Source organism: Tamandua tetradactyla, chromosome 23 (assembly GCF_023851605.1).
Source record: "Tamandua tetradactyla isolate mTamTet1 chromosome 23, mTamTet1.pri, whole genome shotgun sequence".
Taxonomy (NCBI): Eukaryota; Metazoa; Chordata; class Mammalia; order Pilosa; family Myrmecophagidae; genus Tamandua; species Tamandua tetradactyla.
The window spans coordinates 29,143,852-29,154,239 of NC_135349.1; the positions used below are offsets into that span (position 1 = coordinate 29,143,852).

The following is a 10,388-nucleotide window of genomic DNA, read 5'->3' on the forward strand; positions in this document are numbered from 1 at the left end:
TAAGGTTTTCACAATCACATGGTCAAATTGTAAAAGCTATATTGTTACACCATCATCTTCAGGAATCAAGGCTACTGGCAGACAGCATAGCCATTTCAGTATTTTTCTTCAACCACTCCAAAACACCATAAACTAAAAAGAGATATTGATATAATACATAGGAATAACCTTCTGGGTGATCTCTTAATCCTGTTTGAAATCCTTCAGCCACTGAAACTTAATTCTGTCTCACTTTTCTTTCCTCCTTTTTGGTCAAGAAATCTTTCTCAATCCTATGATGCCAGGTCCTGGCTCATCCTGGGAGTTCTGTCCCACATTACCAGGGAGATTTATACCCTGGGGAATAATTTCTACATAGGGGGTAGGGTTGTGAGTTCACCTACTAAGTTGGCTTAGTGAGAGAAGCCACATCTAAGCAACCAAAGAAGCTCTCTAGGGGTGACTCTTAGGCATAATTATAAGTAGACTTAGTTTCTCATTTGCAGGAATAAGTTTCATAGGGGCAAACCCCAAGATCAAAGGCTCAGCTTATAAAGTTGGTTGTCCCCACTGCTTGCAAGAATATAAGGAGCTCCCCAAATGGAGAACTTAAAAATTTCCTCCTTTCTTTACTCTTCCCCAAGGGGACTTTGCAAATACTATTTTATTCTCTGCGCATATTACTCTGGGGTATACCGAGGCATCACATGAACCTGTACAAACCAACAAGATCTCACACCTTATTCAAAATTCCATGTACTCCAGTGTGCAACTAATTCAAGTCAAATTAGATAATGCATGGAGCTATTTATTGAGCTGCCAGTTTTCTTCATATATGGAGGGAAACAATCATTGGGTATAAAATACAGTGGGTGTTTGTTTTATTTTATAATGTTTGTTCATATTTTCCCCAGTGGGGTTATATATGGTGCTGTGCCAGGATAAGGAGTGTACTGTGATGTGCCCCTTGTATGAGGGAGAAATCGCTCTTCAGATTAATACACAGTGCTAAACAAGACATCATTTTGCAATTTTACAACAATATTTTTATAGTCTAAAAATTCTTAAATTCTTTACATAATCTGATAATTTAGAAGGCAGAAAGTTCAGGCAGACATATTCTATATAGTCCATTCAAGCTCTAGGAAGGAATTTTGAGAAGACACCTTACTTAAATATTTGTAAAATCTAGAAAAAAATCTCCAAAAGTCTAAACACTCTATATCTTCTCCTTATCCAATACAGTCTGTGACCCAAACTCTGAAGTCAAAACTCATACTTTAAAATGCATCCCTAACAATTCCTTTCTTTCCAAGAACTATGAAGGGCAAGCAAGAGGATAAATGTTGAGGAAAACCTAATCCTGGAGAATATTAATAACCTACAATTATAGGTTTAAAATGCTTTACATCACAAAAAGAAATATAAGCTAGAGTGTCTTACTCATTATTTCATTGTTTTATATGCAATTTCTTGAATTTAATCGAACTATAGCAATGCATATATATAATTTGGGAAGTACAATGAGAATATTCAGCAAAACAATGTGACAACATTTCATCTTAGTGGTCATAGCCTATGTTGATCTCTTGAAAGCTTCCTTTACTCCTTTCTTTATTTCTCACACTATAGGTAATAGGGTTGAGCAATATGGTTACTAAGGTATTGAACTGGTAGCTACTTTGTGTCTCCCCAGGGAATAGATGGAGTGAAGACTTGGTCAGGTCGGAAGCACTTCATTTTCCTCATTTAAAAATTCTAGAGGTGTCCAGAGAGGGGGTTGGGTCCTCCATATTGAGTCCTATGTGAGTCTTTAAAAAATGGCTAATTAATTCCTGAGAGGGATCCTTGGTGATCAGGGTATTTCTACAGGGTTCAAGGATGAGAAGATTGTGGGTCATTGAATTAGTATTCGTGATGGTGCCCAGAGTGGCCAGGTGGGCTATGGCCAAGGTTTAAGAGTCATCAATATTAGCTGAAGGCAGTAGCTTCCTGGGCATGGGGCTGAGACAAAGCCATTGTCTCTGGGTATAGGGGTGAAGTTCAGTAGCATGGAGACCCAGTGTCCCATCATCATACCTGGAACAGAATGGGCCTTTCAAATCTTCCTCTACCAGTAGCTCTGGCACACAGGGATGATGAAAACCATGGCCATAAAAATGACCTCATGGATGACAATGGAGCCTTCCATGGAGCACTTGACTCCCAGTCCATAGAGGCCTTTGTAGTCCAAGATGGCAACAAAGATTAGAACCTAGTTCTCTGTTAAGCATGGATCTGATATTGCACAGGGGTAATTTTGAAAACTTCATCCTTGAGGGGCATGTTTGAGGTCACAGAGCTAATTAAGAATGCAAAGCTTGTATTTTAGTGCAGACATTTTTTATTCTAGGGTCCACGCTGTCAACAAATAAGCCATTCTCCCTTCTTAGAAAGGAATGCTTTTTACTCTTGTTCTCTTGGCAAAGGCAATGGTAGTAACGTTTTGAAAACTTGAATTTCTATTTCTATTAATAACAGCTATCCAAATATTTTTGTTAGGAATACTTTGTTTTCCACTGTCATCTAATTTTTTTTTTGACATTTACAGGGTACTTGGGGGACTTTTTCCTACCGTAAATGGAGATCATTAAGAAGAATCCATCTTTTTGTGTGAAGGCATTGAGAACCAGTGAAACCTTCAAAGTTATGGCTTGTACCTCCAGAGATTTCAGGAAAAACTGAGAAGGCATCTATGTAAAAATAATTTTCTCAAATTGGAGTTGATGAACTCAGAGCCATTTGACATTCCATCTGTCTATAATAGCAGTGAGAAAGCTGTGAATCCAAGAAAGGACTGTGATTTATTTCAATGTTTAAAATATTTACACTTGAGCGCAATAGGAAATACTGTTGAACCTAAAATGCAAACCCAAGTCTCTAAGTTGATTTCTAGTGGTCTGACTTAACAGGTACTGAGATGCTGATAACCTCATTTTTTTTTCTAATATAATTAGAGTGTTTCCAAAAATGTAGCTTGAGTGCTGACATGGATAAAGTGGCCTGGAATACTGAAAAGCATTCCATTCCTCCAACTGTCCATATATATAAGGGGTCTCACTTCAATAGGACATAAAGTGTTAATGCTTAAACCCTACAACCCAGATTTTTATGACCAAGGTTCACCTCCTCTTTACAACCTTCTGCCTCACTACCTGCTTATATTCACTCAGGATTTCACCCAAACTAGATCATTCATATGATTGGATTCCCCATAGTAATATTGCACAACTTAAGAGTTTCAAAGTTGGATTTAAAGCACTGTTCTATCATCATTTTTACACTAAAATCTTGCTGTGATTGACATAAGCTTGAAATCATATAATTCTGGAAAGAATTTGATGATATGCATTATCCATAAAGAGTTGAGTTTTAAAGATGCTGTCTCAAGGTTAGCGAAATTTCTGTGACAGGATAGCATATGTTAATATAAGGGAACATATCTGGGGCATTTCCACCACCCAGTATTTTAAACAATATAACTTGGGCAAAACAAAAATGTCTGGACAAAGCCAATTGCTATACATTCTGTTTTGTCTCTAAAGAAGCAAAAACTGTCAAAATAAATTACGTGGTCTATTACCCAAAACTTTTTCTGATAGGGAGAAATAATTTAATTAGACATTACAAAATGAGATGAACTGATCCAGATGACAGCTCATTGTGGGAATATGGAGAACACCTCCATCAGGTGTAGCAGAATGTATCACAGCCCTTGCATGGGAGTGAGCTGGTGAGTTCAAGGAAATAAAAAAGATTAAATAAAGATGGCATAGAGTGAGGTGTCTGCAGAATTGTCACATATTCACAAAGCTTGTTTGGAATCATACTAAGGATGTTGGCCTTTGAACTATCACTAATGGAAATCGCTGCATAAAATTTATTCACTCAAATTTCATTCCAGCTACAAGCTAGAAATGAATTGCAGTGAAGCAAGACTTCCCTCCTAATGAGATATTTTCTGAAATCTTCATTCCTCTGTCACCTGTTAACCCAATTTTTTCATAAAGACAGAGAAAAGAGGCATTATGAAGTTCAAGGAAGAAATATCTATGGTTTGCATAAACAGTGACCTCATCCTAGCATTAAGGACCCATAAATAGTCAGTCTCAACCTCTCTACCAAACAGGAATTTATAATTGTGTACTCAGAGTAATGGAAGGTACCTAAGACAAGGTCCTTTCAAATTATTAATTGGTCACAAAAGCTTGTTTCTTTGAAGGCCTTGATGTTAAGAGCAGAGACTTTTTTCCTATCCCTTGAAACTGGGATGGTCTTTTGGTTTACTTTGTCTTATAGGTTATACCAAAATCTGTCCTTGTGAGTTTCCAGACAGTCTGGGTCTCAGAGGATTGGATTACTTCTTTCCTCACTTTTCAAATCCTACTTCTGCCATGTAAACAAAGCTTTCTAGATATCTGAACAGTGTCTTATGTTCTTCTAAGTGACAGCAAGATGCACCATGACATGTTAGTGAGACCATAATATATTATCCATCACAAATGAGTGGAGAGTTGAGAATAGATAATTCAGCAAGTCCAGCTGAGAGCAGACAGGTCTGGCAAAGGAAACAGCATAACTGAAATGACACCTTAGCATATCTTCATTCCACTTGGAAGAATGATATGATCTTGGAAGAGAACTTAACAACATCTCCACCTAAGTTCTTTCAACTTTAAAAAGGTAAGAAAAACACCTATGCAAAAAAAATAGCAAGGGTTAAGGAAAATGTTGGTGAAATATATATTTGAATGTCTGATATGAAATGATACTTTAAAAATGGAAGCTAGTTTAAATCTGAGTGAGAGGATTAATACTACATCTATTTATAATAATTGAGATTGAGGAAGAAAAATAGAAGCCCAGATGAATTCGTCATTCAAATCTTCCTAAAATAAATGTGTTCATTATTTTTGTAACCTACTCCTTGTCATTTGAGGAAGGAATGTTAGGCTCCAAAGTATGAAGTTCAAAACTGGCCTAGGGCTGAGAAGTCTTTTGGTTGAAAATCATCCCTGATACTAAACACTTCTGTTATTTTAAGAGCCTCACCATTCCTCCTTAGAACACGATTCATACATATGAAAATTTATATGCTCACAGAAACCACTTTTCTATGATTTCAATTTGTTAACATCTCTTTTGGAATCCATCTTAAAATAAGAATAGAGAAAAAGCTCACCATGACAATATGGTGTGGGAGAAGAGATTAGCAATTTTTCATGGGCATGTTTCTTTGCATTCATGGGAAGTTATCACCACCATCTAGTTTGAAAGGAGAAACACAATGTACTGAAGAAAACAGCATTGTTTTTTTTTCAAAATATGCATTGTTTAGCTGTTTCCCTAAAAATCAGTCATGTGAACTTGTGTACATTCACTAACTCTTGCATTCCTTGACTTCCTTATCTGCAAATAATTAACAGCCCTTAACATTTTGGAATCATGACCTATTTAGGAACCGAATAAAAGAAAAATAGTCCTACTGAAAGGCACAACTGTATAACCATAAGATACTGTAGGATTATAAATTATCAGAAATCTACCCATAGAATTTCTGGTTATGATATCCATAAGAGCCATTTCATACTTAAGAAATCTCCACATGGTGTTAACATTCTATAATTATAAGGGATGAGCAGATATACATATCAAATTTAGCATGTTTAAAACAGGATTACTGTGTTTAATTTCCCCAAATAGTCTATCTGCTCATTCCACAACAGTAAATAAAATCTACACTTCCAGGTTCATGGAACAAAAATTTGGCATTATCTACTTATTTTCCTCCCTTAACCTCTTCACATACCAGGGTCCTGGTGTCATTAACTTCATGATATATCTTTAACCTGACTGTTTCTCACCACACCCTCTACCACTTGAGCTCAAATATTACTTTTGTGAAGCATACTGCAATAATCTCATAACTGGTCCACATTCCTCAAACCCTCTTGTCTATAGCCTATAGTCTCTTAATTTAAAAATGTCACATCATGTCACTTCTGTATGCTGAAAGTGCTCCCATTTTACTCTAACATCAAATTCCATACAATGCATCCAATTTCCTCTATAAGATGGCTTTCCATTAATAAGTATTTCCATCTCCTAATGCTTGTACCTTTTATATTTTTCTAACTCCCACTTATTAAATTTATTTTCTTTGTCTCACACCAGATGCAACATCCACAAGGTCAGAGAAACTTATTTTTTTAGTGTCATGTACCTAGCACATTGAACAGTTCTACTAATTAAAAAGTTGGCACTTGGTAAATATTTCCAGGAAGAATAAATTTATAGTTACTTTTATATTCAGGAAAAATTATACCCTCAAGTGGTCTTTCACAGCTCCATGTTCCATAAGACTAATAAAGAGGAAGAGTAAACAAAAGAGAAGACTCATTCCCAAGACCTTAAATCCATCTTGAATTTAAAATAAATTTGATTAGCATGTGAATAAAAGGCAGACATGTGTAGCTTCTCAACATTTGTCTTGCCTGTAACAGCTCTACTGACTACTTCTTTCAAAATTCCTTCATGAAATTCTAACCCTCTTGCACATAAAAATTGTATCAGCAGTTGAAAATGTCATCTCCTGGTAAATTGGCAAGTACCATTAAGCATCAAAACACGACAAGCTTTTTGCTCCCTTTGATTTCTCCACTATGAGAGTGAAAATATGATGACACTAGTGCAACTATCAGACTGAATTTCCAACTTGAGATGAAGGCCAGATACATCACTGTATTGCACCCTACTTAGAAGGCAGTCTGTGAGTGTGTGAGTATGAGAGTGTGTGAGTGGGCTTGTGAATGTGTGTGTTTCTCTGGGTGTGTGTTTGGCACAGCAATGATGCTTTGAGAGTCTGGCCAACTTCTGCAGCCCAATTCCTATGTCATCTGAGGGCACAGAGAGGTCAAAATGTTTAGCTACATCTATCCCATTTCCTTACCCTTTATCAGAAAGGCTATTACCTGGATATGTCACCCTTTTCCCTCACCTCTCGTGTTTTAGATTGCCTTTGCTGGATGTGATACATGTATTTCTTCCACAAGCCTTCCACATTTCCCAACTCATTCTCTCTCCCAACAAGTAGTGCATTCCTTTCAAAATGGAATTTCTCACTTTACCCTCCTGATTTTCTCCTATCAATGACAGTTCAAAACAGATGTTAAAAGCATCTTATCCTAACAATGATTCCATAATAAGTTGTATTATTCTAATTTTCACAGGGGATTAGAACATACATGCAAGCTATTTATAAACTGTCAAATGGAAGTAAAAATAGATAAGCTGTTCTCTTAAATATCTCAAAATAACAATAATTAAAAAATAATAGTAGTTTTACAGATTATGTTCCAAACAAACAGACAGCAGTTTTGAAAAAGCCACAGCCCTATTTATCCTACAGTATTTTTAAAACAGACTCATGTACATTATTACACAGCTTCAAAACACAAAAGCAAACTGACATTTCTATATTGTCTAATGAAATCCAGTTTTCTTGGTCCATTTATTTCTGAGAGTTTCAGACCATAACATGGAAGTAATTTGAAAAAATTAGTGCCATTGTTTAGCAAGTACTCTGATTTATGATACCTTGGTTCTATCCGATATTTTCTTCAGGGCATTTTTCACATCTTTATTTCTTTATCTATTGATCAAAGGGTTTAACATTGGAATCACCACATTACAGAATACAGACACCACTTTATTCCATTCCAGGGCATAGCTAGTGTTTGTCTGGAGTAAATGAAGAGAATTGAACCATAGTACAAGCTGACAGCTGTCAGATGTGAACCACAATTGGATAAAGCCTTCAGGCAACCTTGGGTAGAGTGGATATTCAAAATGGCCACAATGATGAAGTGATAGGAGACAAAAATAAGTATGGTGGGAGTGATGACATTGGAGGCAAGTAGGAAATAGAGCACAGCCTGGTAGCTTTAATTCACATCACATGCCAGCTTCACGAGAAGGGGCGGATCACAAAAGAAAGCATCAATGACATTGTTTGTACAGAAGTTCAGGGTAAATGTTTTGCTGGTGATGATAGTTGAGTTAAGAAAGCCACCAAAGTATGAAGCTGCCACAAGACTGCCACATATCCTCAGGGACATTGCCTGGGCATAAAGCAGGGGGTTGAAGATGGCCACATAGCAGTCATAAGCCATGACAGCCAACAGTTTACTCTCACTAAAACCAACCCAGCAGAGATGAAAAATTGAGTCAGGCAGTCAGCAAAGAAGAAGATTTTTGTCTTCAGAGATGCAGGTCATCAGGATTTGGTGGATATAGAAACATACCAGAAGTCCAGGAATGAGAGGTTCCCAGAAAAAAAATACATGGGTGTGTAGAGTCTAGAATCAGCAGAAATCAGAGAAATCATGGGATATTCCCCAGGAGACTAAAGGTGTAAATGATGAGGAAGATTAAGAAGAGTACTCTCTGTAAATGCAAGTCAGCTGTGAAACCTAAAAAAATGAACTTCTTCACTTTGGTGAAATTTCTCTCTTCCATTGATTTTGGATACCTTTAGTCCCTTTCTGGGGAAAGACCAATAATTATGTTGGGACTTAAGATATCAGCAACTACCTCTTCCCATCATTGCCATTTTAGATCATTTAAAATCCCAAGTGACACACACCATCATGGCTCATGGTGATCAGTCATGTTGAACTGGGTGCTACTATTTTCTGGATACCTGGGGAATCAGTTCTGTGTTGCTGTCTTAAGATCTCAGCTATGCTGCCCACTATGCAGTGTATATCACTTTATATTTTTAACTCAATTTTTCTTTATTTCAGGGGGATAGGGAATAGTTTATCTTCTCTTCTACTTACATATGGATGACTTCAGACTATGTAAACAATATAATAAATAGAATTTGAAAGGGTGCTCTGATGTCTCTTCCCATTGTTGCAGAGATTTACATGGGGAAGCTAAATTTATTCCACAAACTGAATTTGGATCTGGAAGGTCACTCGATTTTACATTCTTTGAAGTCTGTAACTATATTTAATTGTACATTTTTCTCCATAACCAAGCACAAAGATTGGAATGAAGAAACAGTGAAATTGCATAAAGACCAGATTCCCTTATATATTTTTATTTGAGATCATTCTTCAAATGAATGTATTATCCTCAAATATACCCTGAGGAAAAGAAGGAAAATATTAATCAATGGATATTTATGCTAATATTATTGGTTAAATATTCTAAATGATTAACAGTTAAAAATGACTCACTCAATGAATGGTTTGGTGGTGACAGAACACTGAGAATCCTTTTCCCTTAGAGGTAAAAACAGAAGACTGGGATGTTGCCAGCAATGGAGGATGCACTATCTCTCCTTATTTGTGTGACAATCCATAAGACTCTACAGCTACAGACCAAATCAAAGAGCAAAATTTTGATCACCAGAGTTTTCCATTCACAGAGTGCCTAACATTTATACTATAAGAGCATGGAATAAAAGATCTTAATCTAGAAAAAAAGTTCTTAGTTTGACCATTATGCCAGGCAGAGGACTTAAAATTATACAAGAAAAATAAAGAATGCCCTTTTGGAAATGTTCCTATTTAGTGAGAGACAATTTCTTCCACTAGAATGGTGAGCTTCTGTATTATGAAATTTTTTTTATTAATTAAAAAAAATTAACTAACACAACATTTAGAAATCATTACATTCTACATATGCAATCAGTAATTCTTAATATCATCACATAGATGTATGATCATCATTTCTTAGTACATTCGCATCAATTTAGAAAAAAAATAGCAAGACAAGAGAAAAAGAAATAAAATGATAATATAGAGAAAAGATTAAAAATAAAAAATACAAAAAATATATTAAGAAAACAAAAAAACTGTAGCTCAGATGCAGCTTCATTCAGTGTTTTAACATAATTACATTACAATTAGGTAGTATTGTGCTGTTCATTTTTGAGTTTTTTTTTTATCTAGTCCTGTTGCACAGTCTGTATCCCTTCAGGTCCAATTACCCATTATCTTACCCTATTTCTAACTCCTGATGGTCTCTGTTACCAATGACATATTCCAAGTTTATTCTCTAATGTTTGTTCACTTCAGTGGGACCATACAGCATTTGTTCTTTAGTTTTTGGCTAGTCTCACTCAGCATAATGTTCTCTAGGTCTATCCATGTTATTACATGCTTCATAAGTTTATTCTGTCTTAAAACTGCATAATATTCCATCGTATGTATATACCACAGTTTGTTTAGTCACTCATCTGTTGATGGACATTTTGGCTGTTTCCATCTCTTTGCAATTGTAAATAACGGGGCTATAAACATTGGTGTGCAAATGTCCGTTTGTGTCTTTGCCCTTAAGTCCTTTGAGTAGATACCCAG

The 10,388-nt window shown here is 36.0% G+C and overlaps 1 pseudogene; it reads right to left on the reverse strand.

The window, feature by feature from the left end:
- Positions 1–7,605: 7,605 nt before the first annotated feature.
- Positions 7,606–8,535, reverse strand: LOC143666843 (olfactory receptor 9G19-like; annotated as a pseudogene).
- Between the last annotated feature and the right edge of the window lie 1,853 nt (positions 8,536–10,388).